Source organism: Peromyscus californicus, unplaced genomic scaffold (assembly GCF_007827085.1).
Source record: "Peromyscus californicus insignis strain IS unplaced genomic scaffold, ASM782708v3 Scaffold_20__1_contigs__length_68692818, whole genome shotgun sequence".
NCBI classification, from domain to species: Eukaryota; Metazoa; Chordata; class Mammalia; order Rodentia; family Cricetidae; genus Peromyscus; species Peromyscus californicus.
In genome coordinates this window covers 45,019,791-45,033,933 of record NW_026294503.1, presented here as the reverse complement: position 1 = coordinate 45,033,933, position 14,143 = coordinate 45,019,791, and the positions used below count along the sequence as shown (strand labels likewise).

The following is a 14,143-nucleotide window of genomic DNA, read 5'->3' as shown; positions in this document are numbered from 1 at the left end:
ATCTAAGTGCTTACATACCCCAGTAACTCTGAGAGGTAGAGGCAGGAGGATCAGGAGTCCAAAGTCATATATCAAGTTCAAGGCCAGCCTGGGCTACATGTGACCCCGTCTCCAAAATAAAAACAAAAAAAAAGGGAAAGGAAAAAAGAAAGGAAATTGTTTCCTTGCACCGCACACACTAGAGCCCCTATTAGGGGCTCCCACAGCCAGCCACAGGGCAGCTGCCGGCAGCTGAAGGTACCAGAACCAGACGGAGGGAGGCGGTAGCTGTAATCGGGGAATTTCTCTTCCCTCTTGCCTTTACAAGACGAAACTTCGTTTCTCTGTTATGACGGTTTCTTATACACTTTAGAAAATCAAAAAACAGCCAAAGAGGGGCTGGAGAGATGGCTCATTGGCTAAGAGCACTGACTGTTCTTCCAGAGGAACCAGGTTCAATTCCCAGCACTCACATGGCAGCTAGCAACTATCTTTAACTCCAAGATCTAACACTCTCACTTAGAAATACATGCAGGCAAAACACCAATGCAAATAAAATAAAAATAAATAAATTATTTAAAAAAAAAAACAGCCAAAGAAAGTGGGCAGCATGGCCACTCTCCTGCCTGAGTTCTCACAGGCTCCCCCCCCCACATACACACTTTTTTTTTTTTTTTTTTCTGGAATAAACCATCTCCATAGATTTCTTGCCAGCTTTGGAGCAACACGCATTTTTCTCTATCAGACTTTGTCCTTCTGCACAGGACAGGATGGGAGCTCAGGTCCTGGAAACTCCATCTGACTCACTCCTCATCCACCCCAGACCTGACCCAGACCCTGTGGAGAAACTCCCTGGCTTGGGGACAGGGACAGTACAAGGAATATAATGGTACAGAGAGCTCTGGGCTCTCACACATCACCGGGACCTTTAGCCTCTTCTTGTGGAATGCTGAATAAGTCCTGAGTGCCACAGACCTCCGTGTTCCTCCTGTAAAATGGGCAGTTTTATGTGGCCATGAAGCCTGGAGATTGCCAGCTCAGCCTCTTCTCTTGGCTGAGGTGACAATCACCTGGGCTCAGCTTCACTTTTCCTATACGTTCAGAAGCTGAGCCAGAAAGTCTGTCCCATCGCCCTCTCCTCTTGCTGTGGAGACACAAGGAACCACAGGTAAGCCTTGTTGCTGGCCCTCCACCCTCCAGTTCTGGCCAATCCTCTTGTTTTGCTCCAACAGTGCTTCCAGGAGGCTCCCTCCTCACTGCACAATGCCCTCGGCACATGTACCCTGCCTTCCCCGGACAGACAGACCACACAGCCTTGAGCAATATGGGCCATCCTTGCTGGCCCTGGGGAGTAGACCTAGCTTTCTGTAGGAGCCTCAATGACACATCAATGAACAAAGGATACGGAAAAGAGGGGGGACAGGGCTCTGGACAAAGGGACAAAAGCCAGCAATGAAAACAAGGTCCCGGGTTCTTTTTCTTCCCCCCAGACAGGGTTTCTCTGTCTGTGTAATAGCCCTGGCTGTCCTGGAAATTTCTAGGTAGACCAGGCTGTCCTTGAACTAAAAAAAAAATCCACCTGCCTTGACCTCCTAAGTGCTGAGACGAAGGGCATGGGCCACCACTGCCTGTCTTCAGCTCCTGCATTTCTAAAGTGAAGGTACTGGTACACTCACCCCAAGAATGTGAGGCACACCATTCATCCACAATGCACGTGCCTAGGGACCGTGGTTTCTGTCACATTCTCCCCAGCAGTGGGCACAAGTCACCAGTCTGTACTACAGTACTGTGGTGACATGTGAGGCCCTAGTCAGCCCTTGGATGCCTGGTCTCTAGAATCCCCTGCATGGAAATGTGCCAGGTGGCCTTTGGAGTGCATTTTCCGCCCAAGGCTGGACCCAATCACAGAGTCCTTTGGTCATTCTACCAGACCATTCTACAAAACGGTAACCTCCTGTTCAGCTCCTATGACCTCTTCCAAGTTAGTCACACTCCAGCTCACGCTCTGGGAGCACGCAGTATGACAGTGGACTGCCTTGAAATGGTTTCTGAACCCAGGCTATGACAAGTCAGGAAGCAGAGCCGTCCCTCCTCCCCACTGTGGAATGCTTTGAAAGCTGCAAAAAGAATACCATGAGCAGGGCAGACTCTTCCTACAGCACCTCTCCCTGCTCCTGTGACGGCTCCAGCTTGAGACTCAGTTTCCACACAGTGAAAAGAGAATTATCCTGGCACCACCGCCGGGGACTCAAGAGATACGAGAATGATACCACCCAAGAAAGACATGCACTGGACCCGAGACATGGCTCTGCAGTTGAAAGCCCATGCTGTCCTTGTAGAGACGAGCGCTGTTCCCAGCACCCACATCAAACAGCTCATAAGTACCTATAACTCCAGCTCCCAGGAATCCAACACCCTTTTCTGGTCTCCTCACATACTTGCACTCACGTATACAGACATCCATGCATACAAATAATTAAAAAACAAGTCAGGTGTGGTGATGCATGCCTTTAGTCCTTTAATCCCAGCACCCAGGAGACAGAGGCAGGCAGATCTCTGAGTTTGAGAGCAGACTGGTCTACAGAGTGAGTTCTAGGACAGCCAGGGCTGTCACACAGAGAAACCCTGTCTCGAAACAAACCAACAAAAAGACTTTGGGGGCTTGAGCCTGGTCACGGTCAGGCTCATCACAGAATATATAATATATTTAATAAAAGAGGGGCTGGAGAGATGATGGATCGACCAATGGGTAAGGACACTTGTTCTTTCAGAGGACCTGGGTTAGACTCCCAGTACCCACAGAGCAGCTCACAAACACCTATAACTCCAGTTCCAGGAGACCCAATGTCCTCTTCTGACCTCCATGGGCACCAGGCACACACAAGCTGCACATACATACATGCAAAAAAAAAAAAAAAAAAAAAAACCACTCATACATATAAAATAAAGAAATCTGAAAAAGGGGGGGAAAACTTTAAAAAATAAATGAATAATAAAAACAAAGAAATATAGCTCTGATACAAAGCGCATGCCTCACACAAACAAGGCGTGAGTTCCACACCCAGTACTACAAAAGAAAGAGAAAGAAAAGCCCAGAGACGGGCATGATAGCCAGCCCACACCTGTAAATTCCAGAATGAGGAAGCCGAGGCAGGAGGATTAGAATCTGTTTGAAGCCAGCCTGGGCTACATCGTAATTTCCAGACCAGCCTGGCTACAGTGTAAGCCTGCAGAAATAAATTAATTAGTAAGTAACAAATAAAACTCTAGTATGTTGGTCCTGTGGACACTATAAATACGAGTTATAACCATTCAGGTTCACAGTTCTTTGTGTTAATGGTAGGTCCATACCCCATTCAGAGACCAGGCTCATCACAGAAATCTTTTGTTTTTGGTTTTTCGAGACAGGGTTTCTCTATGTAGACCCGGCTGTCCTGGAATTCACTCTGTAGACCAGGCTGGCCTCAAACTCAGAGATCCACCTGCCTCTACCTCCCCAGTGCTAGGATTAAAGGCAAGCATGAGCACCACCTGGCTAAGCTGGGAAATCTTAATGCTGGTAACTGTTACTGAGCAGCCCACCAGCAGCAACCACAGGAATCCTTGGGGAACCTGACCAAAGCCGCAGCTCACCGGCAAACAGCACAGGAACCAATGGAAACATTGTAACAAGTTACTTGTCAACTTTTAACTACTTTTGGTAGGCTCACTGTCTTAGGCCTCTCCACCAAGTTTAATTGCCCCTCCCTGATTGGTCCTATTTTTCAGCCTATTCTCATGCCACACACTCAACCAATGGAACCCAGATAGTGACCTATAAGTTTGGGCTTCCTGAAGGATGCATTAGCATTCCACAGAAAGGAAGAGACAACTGTTTTTAAACCTCAGGTAGGGAGTTTGCTCCAGTCCTCCAGATTCAACCTGAGGCTACTTCAGACTGAAAGACTCTATTATCTTGAAGGCCTTCGGTCACTCTTCTATTGCTCTGAAGAAACACCATGACCAAGCCAACTCTTACAAAAGAAAGTATTAAAGCCAGGCATGCTGGTGCACGCCTTTAATCCTAGCACTCGAGAGGCAGAGGCAGGCAAATCTCTGAGTTCGAGGCCAGCCTGGTCTACATAGCAAGTTCCAAGAAAGCCAGGGCTACACAGAGAAACCCTGCCTCAAACTCCTCCCACTAAAAAAACAACAACAACAACAAAAAAAAAAAACATTTAATTGGAGATTTGCTTATAGTTTCAGAGGCTTGGTCCATTATCATCACGGCAGGGAGAATGGCAGCACACAGGCAGACATGGTGCTGGAGAAATTGCTGAGAGTTCTACATCCTGATCCACAGGCAGCAGGAGGACAGAGAGCAGGACTGGGCCTGGCATAGGCTTTTGAAACCTCAAAGTCTCAAACTTCAGTCCACTGGTGACACACTTCTTTCAACAGCACCACACCTCCTAATCCTTCTCAAATAGTGCCACTCCCTGATGATCAAGCATTCAGACATATGCGCCTAAGTGGGCCGTTCTCATTCACACCACCACAGCCCCTGAGACTCCAGCTCTCTGTTGCCAACAAGAGGCAGTTTCCAGCTTCCAGGTGTCCAGACTACCCATCACCTCAAAGACCTGCTCTTCTGGTAGTCTTCCAACGCTGTAACACCTCTCAGAGCTGGTTCTTGGTTGGCATCCTGAGGCCTCTGAGAGCTTTGAGCTGTACCCTCTCAGAACTGTCTCTGCTCTTGGCTGGCATCCCCCTGAGAATAAAGCCTGTTTCATTTAAATCCCGTGTTGTTTCATTATCGTCTGCCCCCTGGATTCTTCGAGGAGGGTGGGACTAGGTCCTAGTTGGAGACAGGAGACAACGCTACAAACCTCCTCACTGGGCTGCGGTCAGGAACACCTTCTAGATCTTTTACCCATGCCAGTCATGTTGTGTCCTTTCCAGAAATGGCCCTCACTTGCTGTCCTTGCAATCACATTCAGCAAATGTTTAAGGAATACTTATTGAATGCCTTCGACCCGTGAGGCCCAGTGCCAGCCCCTCCCATCATCTGCGGCTCTCCTTGTGGTCCTGTCCCTTGTGGGCATCACTAGTCAGTTGCCGCAATACTCCGACCACCAGGAACTACCCACAATACAGGCAAGCTCGGAGATCAGCCCAGACCAGACTCAGCCTCCAGATGAGGCAAAAAAAGTTCAGAAATAGCATGGTGAATGAAGGCCTAGGTGATTGGAAACTGAGGCCAAGAACAAGCCAGAGGGCCAGAGACACTGTGAGGCAGCCTGGACTTCATGGGGCCAAGCAGTGGTTCTTGGGAGTTCAAGGACCCTGCAATCTTCAGCATAACATTTTTAAAGCTGCATGAACCAGGAACGTAGCTTGATGGTAGGGCAGTTGCCTAGCAAGCCCAGGGCCCTGATTTCGATCCCTAGAAACAGAAATCTCACATAGGGCCAGCTAGATAGCTTGGTAGGTAAAGGCACCTGCCACTGAGTCTGGTGACCTGAGTTCAGTCCCCAGAATTCACATAGTAGTAGGTGAGAGCTGACCCCAAGCTATCCTCTGTCAGAGAGAGAGAGAGAGAGACAGACAACAGAGTGTAATCAAACTTTTGTTTGCTTTTGAGAGAGGCTCTTACTATGAAACCTTAGCTAGCCTGAAACTGAGATCCACCTGTCTCTGCCTTCCGAGTGCTAGAATTAAAACACCCTCACCACCATGCCACACCACTACATTCTTTTGTGGGTTCCTAGCTCTGCCATAGAGGGGCTCTACCAAACAGCCAGGTAGAGCCTGGTTAGTATGTATACCACACTGGCAGGGGAGGCCAGAGATAGACATGGGACAGCTGTAAGAGAAGCACGCACCAAAGGGAGACTAGCCTGGAGGCTCTGCAGCTCACTGCTTTGGGAAAGGTTCATGCAGGCCCTTGGTTCATGCAGAGAGAGAAGGGACAGAGAGAGAAAGGACAGGTCTGAAAGATCAAGAGGACTCAGGGAGTTGGACAAACGGTCCCGACAAACAGAGTGCAAGCCCAATCCTACGACTTCCTGGCTGTGAGCCTCCCTTCCAGGCATCCCATACTGGCCCACGGGAAGAATGCTCATGCCTGCGTCCAGACGTTTTGCCCGATGTCACAGTGAACACACACAGAAGGCATCTGGCCCTTAGGCAGTGGGGAAGTATCCCAAGAACAGGAGCAAGTCATTCACCAGAAGGTGCAGCTGGGAGGATACCTAGGTGGCCACTCATCCTGGGGGGTCTCTGCCAGCCAGATACCCTGAGTCCACAATGCCCATTGAGACCGCTCAGTTCCAGGCTGCTGCTTCTGGAAAATTCCAAGCTGGGAGGGGACAGGACAGCAGGAAGGCTACACAGGCTGTCCAGGCCTTCTTTCTCCTCACAGAGGACTCCACTTCAGTGGGAGCCAAACTTTTATGACATATAACCTCTAAGTTCATAAAACAACTGAGTGATTAGGTATGTGAATGGTCTCCATTGCTTCAATTTTATGTTTCTAGAAAAGATGAAAACAAGTAAGCCAACAGAGGCATTTCCACTTGAGGCAACATAAGCAAAATTACTTTAGGATCCTGTAAACTTTCTAGATATGAGAAAGGTGAAGGGGCCCCAGGTCTGCCTCATGTTAGACCACAGGAGAGGTCATGGACAATTAAACCCTACCCTTGTCTCCTTCTGAGAGGTGGGGACAGAAACTCCTCTGAAACAGGGTCCCTGTGACCATCTCTCTGTATTTTTGTTGTTGTTGTTGTTTTGTTTTGTTTTTCGAGACAGGGTTTCTCTGTGCAGTTTTTTGGTGCCTGTCCTGGATCTCACTCTGTAGACCAGGCTGGCCTCAAACTCACAGAGATCTGCCTGGCTCTGCCTCCTGAGTGCTGGGATTAAAGACGTGCGCCACCACTGCCTGGCTATCTCTCTGTATTGTGAAGCTGCCCTTGGGAGCAGGGTGTGTGTGTGTGTGTGTGTGTGTGTGTGTGTGTGTGTGTGTGTGTGAGGTTTCTTCATCAGGGATGCAGAAGGGAGAGAAAAGGTCAGAACACCAAACACTTGGCTGGGAATCATTTTGTTTGTTTGTTTGTTTGTTTTCCTGTTTTTCGAGACAGGGTTTCTCTGTGTAGCTTTGAGTCTTTCCTGGAAATCCCTGGAGACCAGGCTGGCCTCGAACTCACAGAGATTCACCTGGCTCTGCCTCCCGAGTGCTGGGATTAAAGGCGTGCGCCGCCGCCGCCGCCGCCGCCACCACCGCCTGGCCTAGGAATCATTTGTTTATGTATCCATTCGTGCATTCACATTTACCACATTTGCCAAAGGCTCCTCAGTATATCCATTGTTCACTGACTAGTTATTGTTCACATAACAACGAACATACCAGGACTGGAGAGATGGCTCAGTGGTTAGGAGCACTTGCTGCTCTTCCAGAGACCCAAGTTTAGTTCCCAGCACCCACATGAAGCAGCTCACAAATGCCTGTAACTCCAGCTTCAGGGGCTCTGACACCTTCTTCTGGTCTCCTCGGACACCTGCACACACAGGCACACATTCACACAAATACAGACACATACACCGAAGTAACACTGAAAAGAATCCACACACAGACAGGAGCATACAAACATGCCATGGCAGGAGGAACCTGCTCTGTGGCTTTACGGAAAGAGCCAGGACTCACATGGGTTTCCCTGACACTGTGAGGCCCAAGCTATGAGAACAAGGACGATGAGTCGACCTGAACTAAGAGTTATACCTCAATGTCCCCCTCTGCAGGGGGACTTCTGTGGTACTCCTGGTATGGGTTACTGTTAAGTACCATATACACCTGTTCACATTTCCATGGCCAGGGGCTGAGGAAAAGTACTTGCCAGGCAAGTACGAAAACCAGTTCAATCCCTAGTATCCATACTTAAAAAAAAAAAAAAAAAGGCAACACACAGTGCATGCACACTGCCTGTAATCCTAGTCCTGGGGAGGCAGGGATGGTGGATCCCTGGGGCTTGCTGGCCAGCCAAGCCAAGTCCGTAGCTCAGAGTTCAAGGAGAGACTTTATCTCAAAAAAAAAAAAAAAAAATAAGGTGGCTGGGGTGGAGTTAAGGGTTCAGCAGTTAAGAGCACTGACTGCAGTTTGGTTACCAGAAGTCACATGACAACTCACAACCATCTGTAACTCCAGTTCCAGGAGATCCAGTGCCTTCTTCTGGCCTCCAGGAGCACCAGGCACACGTGTGACGCACAGATATACATATAGGCAAAACACCCACTCACGTGAAATAAGATTTTTAAAAATTAAAATAAAGTAGGGTTGTTGAGGAAGACACACAATGTCAACCTCTTGTCTTCACATGTAGGCATGTATGCATGCACACCAACATGAATATACTTATACAAATTTCCACGGGAAGACGTGCACATCCCAGGAGCTGTGTGGACACAAGTATCAGCAGCACAGAGGGCGTTGGTCTGAACTGGGGTTAAAAGCTGGCATTGTGGAATGGGCATACGAGGAGAGGAAGCTGCTGATGGGCAGGAAGGGGTGCTAGGGGATGAAAACTGAGCTGTTTGGAGCTCATCTCCAAGCTCTTAGGCTACAGTCTAGGGGTTCAGATGGACCCGTCTGTAAAACCAAACCAAACCAAAAAGGAGGATGGCCAGGCCAAGATTGAAGAGAACCCTTGTGAGCAGAGCTGGAACAGAAGAGTGCCGGTGATGTGCCTGTGTGGGGTGTCTTGGGAAAGGGTTCCTAACCTCTTGGTCCTGCCCCTACTTTCCACTACAGATCAGGGCCTTTAGGGTGGACTTCTGCCCCTAGCCCAGAGGCCTGCCCAATCCCATCCGGTAAAGCTATCAAACGTATGGCACTGCCTGGCAGCGCCTCAGATTCATCTCATCAACAGCTCCTGAGTCCTTTTCTCTTTCATCAACCATCACTATTAGGCACCTCCTGAATGTCTGTCTAGGTGTCAAAGATGGTGTGTACCACCTCCCGTTAAGAGCTCCTGTTAACCAGGGCTGGGATGATTTGTACCAACACTCATCACCAGGGGTTTTATTTTACCAGACAGCCAGATGTCAGCATACCCATCTCCCCTGCCTGAGTGATGACACAGAAAGGCAGGCTCTCGACCATAGGAACATTCACAACCCATGGAACAGACTGCAAAGCTTCCAAGGCTCACTCTTAGAGGGCGCAGTAAACGCCCAGCAGAAATCATACTAAGCTGCGCAAATGATAACCTAGGCATTGTCCCCATTTGAGAGACAGGGAAGCTGAGGTCGGCGATATAGTCACAAAATAGGAAGTGGCAGAGCTGGCCGGGCGGTGGTGGCGCACGCCTCTTTAATCCCAGCACTTGGGAGGCAGAGACAGGCGGATCTCTGTGAGTTCGAGGCCAGCCTGGGCTACCAAGTGAGTTCCAGGAAAGGCACAAAGCTACACAGAGAAACCCTGTCTCGGAAAAAAAAAAAAAAAAAAAAAAAGAAGAAGTGGCAGAGCTGGAATCTTAACTTGGCTGCTGGATCAAGAGTCTGTTTTAAGTAGTTATGCCTGGGTTCCAGGCAGCCAGCACAGGGCAGGGACTGATGGGACCTTCTGCCCAGTTAGATGTGAATCCAAGAAGGTCTGTCTCTTCCCAAACCCTACTCCTCAGCTGAACGAAACATGTTTCTTGGCCTGGATGTCTGAAGAAACTTCTAGAAGGAAGCCAGGGTCTCGATGTGGAGAGTTAGACTTGGCTTCAGGAAGAGGGAAAGGATCATACAGTATGGGGAACAAAAATCATTTGCACTCAAGGAACAGGGCGGTACACCTCAAGTCTCTTGAGGGGAGAGGACATGCATTGTGGTGGGGACCAAAGGGACCAGAAGACTATCTGCAGATCATCCTCCTGCCAGCCATTCCTCGCCACTCACCTCCCAGAATCCCAGAAGAAATTCCTGCGCAGTTCCCCAGCGAGCCCTCGGCCCTCCCTTCTACACTGGTCCTCCCATGATCCTCAGCATAGCCTGCCCTCCCCATGAAACTGGCCTCACAGCCAGCTGGCATCAGATGGCCTCATTTTACAGGTAATAATACCAACGCAGCAGCCAGCAATTTCCCAACACGGTTCAGGTGCCAGGCATCCTCCATGCCTCATCATTTTCAATCCTCTCCAAAATCCTGGGGGGTGGGATTCTCTCCACTCAATGGAGGTGGAAACTGAGGCTCAGAACACCGACTTCCTGGAGTGAGACAGCTGCTAAAGCAGACGGGCTAACTGATGGGCAATGAGGAGTCCTGACCACAGGACACACAGACAGATTCTCTAAGGAGGCAGCTGAGGCAGTTTGCTCAATCCCTGCCGAGGACAGCTCCCTGCTGTCCTCAGGAGTTAGTACCAGCTTCCTGGTGTGACCTTCCACCTCTTCTCCATCTGGCCCTCCTGTCCTGAAGCCTTGGCTTCCCTCTCCAGCCCCTCCTACTCCCCAGCTCATTTCTCATGGTGGGCCAGTGTCCCACTATCCTGCACCCCATCTCTCATCACACCAGGGATTCACACCTCTAGGACCTTGCTTGCTCTTGCTATTTCTTCAGTCCTGGGAACTCTTCCAGCTTCCTGTCATCTATTCCAGTAGGTTCTTTCTCCCTAGGGCAGAGAGCCCCTCTTTCCAACTTTCCCAGGACCCCTGCCTATCTCCTTAGCATTGGGCAGCACTAACCCTAGAGTTGCCAGCTCCTGGAGGGAGAGAGCATTTTTCTTGCTCTCCCTATCATCTTCATGCTTGGCTCAGTGCCTGGACCTTTAATAACTGTGTCCCTCCAGGTGACAGGCCAGTCCCCTATGAAGTCATATCTGGACCCATGTCCCAGGGATGCTAGGGGGCCATAGAAGAATCCCAGTAGGGAAATGTTCCTGACTTCATCCCCCTTCTAGGGTGTTCTGTAGGGCAGGGAGCATCATCAGATCTCAGGCCATCAGAGCAGACTGGGGCACAGCACCTCTGCTTGCTGCGCCCCAGCTCAGGCACCCCCCTACACACACACACACACACACACACACACACACACACACACACACACACACACACACACACCAGCACAACCAAGCAAGCTCCCCTCCCCACCCCCGGTTCCAGAACTATTTGCAGATATTTATAGCGCCCTCCCCCAGCCAGGAGCTCTCCTCCGCCCTGGACAGTGCAGTGCAAAGAGAGGGAGCCCCCCTCAGCTCCCCAGTAAAAGGCGGGGAGGGGGCTCTCTCACCGTTCGCTTTTGCCTGCTCCCCGCTAAGGCAGCTGTAGTTACAGCTCCAGCCACAGCCCCCGCACCCGCCCAGCACCCCGACCGACCGCGCCTGGGCCTCGGCCAGCCACCGCAGCAGCCGGGGTCGGGGGTGGGGAAGGCAAGAGCTGAGGCCTCGCGCCCCCAGCCCCAAGCCGTGCAGGAGGTGGAAGGGAAAGGGCGCCGCACAAAGCACGGCTGGAGCCCCGCGCCTTGGGACGCCCCCACCCCACCCCCAGTCCAGTCAGAGGAGGGGGTCCCCGCGCCAGGCTCTGCCCTGCGGCCAGGGAGAGCTGCGGAGAGGAGGCGGGTGGGGGCAGGGGGGCGCCGGCTAAGCAGCCCCCCCACATCTCGCCCCTCCTTGGCTCCAGGCCCCCCGGTCCCGGGGCTTCGGGACCCTAGCGGGGGGCGGTGGTAGGGACCCGGAGGCGAGGCCTGGGGCGCGGGGAATGCAGGGCTGCGGCGCGGGTTCCTGGCTCCAGGGTCAACTCACCCATCGCCCGCTGGGTCTTAGCAGCGGCGGCAGCAGCAGCGGCGACGGCGGCTCCGCGGCCCCCGGGGCCCCCGGCGGGGAGATGCTGGCGTCCGCCGCAGCCTCTCCTCGCCCCATCCCGGGCTCCGGCGGCGGCGGCTGCGGCGGGCGCCCGGCATCGCAGGCGGCACGGCTCCGGCCCGGCCCGATCCCCGCCCCCCACCCCACTTCCACCCCGTCCCGCGGGCCCCGCGCGGCCGCTTGACTGCACCCTGGGGCGGCGGCGGGGGCGCGGCGGCAAGGCCGAGCGCTGCGCTGGAGGTGCCCGCTCCCGCCGGCCCCCGCCCCGCCCCCGCGCGGCCGCGTCCCCTCCCCCTCCAGCCGGGCTCGGCGCGCTCGGGGCCGGGGGCGCCTGGACCGCGGGCTCCCGCCGCCTCCCCGCGCCTCGCGTGTGTGCAGCGATCGGATGCGCGAGTGTGCGCGTGCCCTGCCTGGGACCGTGCGTGCGCCGGCCCACGACCCTGGCGTCCTGTGCGGGTGTGTGTGGGTGCTGTGTAAGGTGGGGCTGGCCAGAGTCCGTGTCCGGCTCTGCGTGTGCGTGGACCTGTGTGTCTGTGTTCTGCAGCGTGTGGCAGGTCAGCCCCTGTGTGCGCAATGGACGTGTAGATAGATCTGTGCTGTGGTGTGATTGTGAGCACGTTGTGGCTGGGGGCGCAGGCCTCCTGTGTGGTGGTGTGCACATGGTCCTGACCCCTGTGACGAAGTGTACATACGGCTGTGGCCCCGTGCAGAGGCCTGGTGGTGGGCAAGTGTACAAGACACAGGGTCGCCGCAGTGTCCAGGCTGGTTTGTGTCTTTCTCTGGCCTCTGTACACGGGCCTCCATCCTTCTGTCCCTGCTTCATTAATGGGTGTGCACAAAGCCACCCATGATACCCTCTCCAGGTGAGACCCAGAGGGTCATAGTGAAGGTAATGGCAATGTGCTGGATCTGGAATTCACCCCCAGGCTTGGAGGGTTTTACACTTCTTCCCTCCCTTTCCCAGGATGTTCATGACTGGCAATCTCTAGCACTCATATCACCCGCGGTAGACTATTATCTGCTTACTTATTTAGGTTTTTCAAGACAGGGTTTCTCTGTGTAGGCCTGACTGTCCTGGAACTCTCTCTATAGATCAGGTTAGCCTTGAATTCAGATGTTCACCTGCCTCTGCTGCCCACCCCACAAGTGCTGGGACAAAATGCATGGCTTAACCACACCTGGCTTGTGGTAAACTCTTTCTTCCCAAGACAAGACCTGCTCCCCAAGACTAGGTGCTCGACAAGTCTGGAATAACAATGTACCTGTTTTACCATTTATTTAGTTAGTTTATTTTGACGGCTCTCACTGTGTAGCCAAAGTTGGCCTCTAATTTGTGATCATCCTGCCTCAGTCTCCCAAGCTGCTAAATTTGCAGGCTCATGCCACCAAACTACTTACGACATCTTTTCTTTTTTTATGTCTTTGCATTTTTAACAGTTATGTTATGTGTGGGTGTTTTGCCTGTATGTATATGCACTACCTGCATGTAGTGCCCACTGGATTCCTTAGAACTGTAGTTACAGACAGTTGTGAGCGGCCATGTGGGTTCTGGGTTCAAATCCAGGTCCTCTGGAAGAATAGTGTTCTTAACGGCTGAGCCATCTCAGTATAGCCTCTAATTAGTTGTCTTACAACTTTTTAATTTATTTATTTTATATGAGTGTTATGTCTGCATATATGACTGGTGCCCATGGAGTTCAGAAGAGGTTGTAAGGCCAGGCAGTGGTGGCACATGCCTTTAATCCCAGCACTTGGGAGGCAGAGGCAGGTGGATCTCTGTGAGTTGGAGGCCAGTCTGATCTACAGAGTGAGTTCCAGGACAGCCAGAGCTACACAGAGAAACTTTATCTCAAAAAAACAAACAAACGAACAAATAAACAAAACAAAACAAAACCCTTTTGTTATTACTGGTATGTGCACACTGGCTCAAGAGACCATGTTTATTATGCCTTGCCTTGGAGCACAGGTCAGAGGGCACCTTTTGGGAGTTGGTCTTTCCTTCCACAGTGGGATCTGGGCATCAAACTCAGGTTGTCAGGTTTTCATGACAAGTGCCCACTGGCTGAGCTACCCTCAAATGTTCCCCAGGTTTTTGTCATTTTGTTTTTCTGAGATAAGGTCTCTTGTATCCCTGGCTGGTCTGGAAGTTAGTATATACCCAAGGGTGAACTGGAACTCCTGCTCCTCTGGATCCCTGTGATGAACAAATATTCGGCCAGATGTGGTTTTCTGTGGTGCTAGAGATCCAAGTCAGAGCTTCACACATGGCAGACAAGTGTTCTACCCAGTGTTACATCCCTAGTTCCAAGTCCCTTCATTTCTGGATGACTTTAATGGAATAGACT

At 51.7% G+C, this 14,143-nt stretch overlaps 1 protein-coding gene across 1 annotated transcript in view; it reads right to left on the bottom strand.

Annotated features, from left to right (window-relative positions):
* Positions 1-11,902, bottom strand: part of Mgat3 (beta-1,4-mannosyl-glycoprotein 4-beta-N-acetylglucosaminyltransferase) — a 42,141-nt gene extending 30,239 nt beyond the window's left edge. The window contains exon 1 of the mRNA XM_052748379.1: positions 11,739-11,902. The gene's annotated coding sequence lies outside the window, so the exon portion shown is untranslated. The remainder of the gene's footprint in view (positions 1-11,738) is intronic.
* Between the last annotated feature and the right edge of the window lie 2,241 nt (positions 11,903-14,143).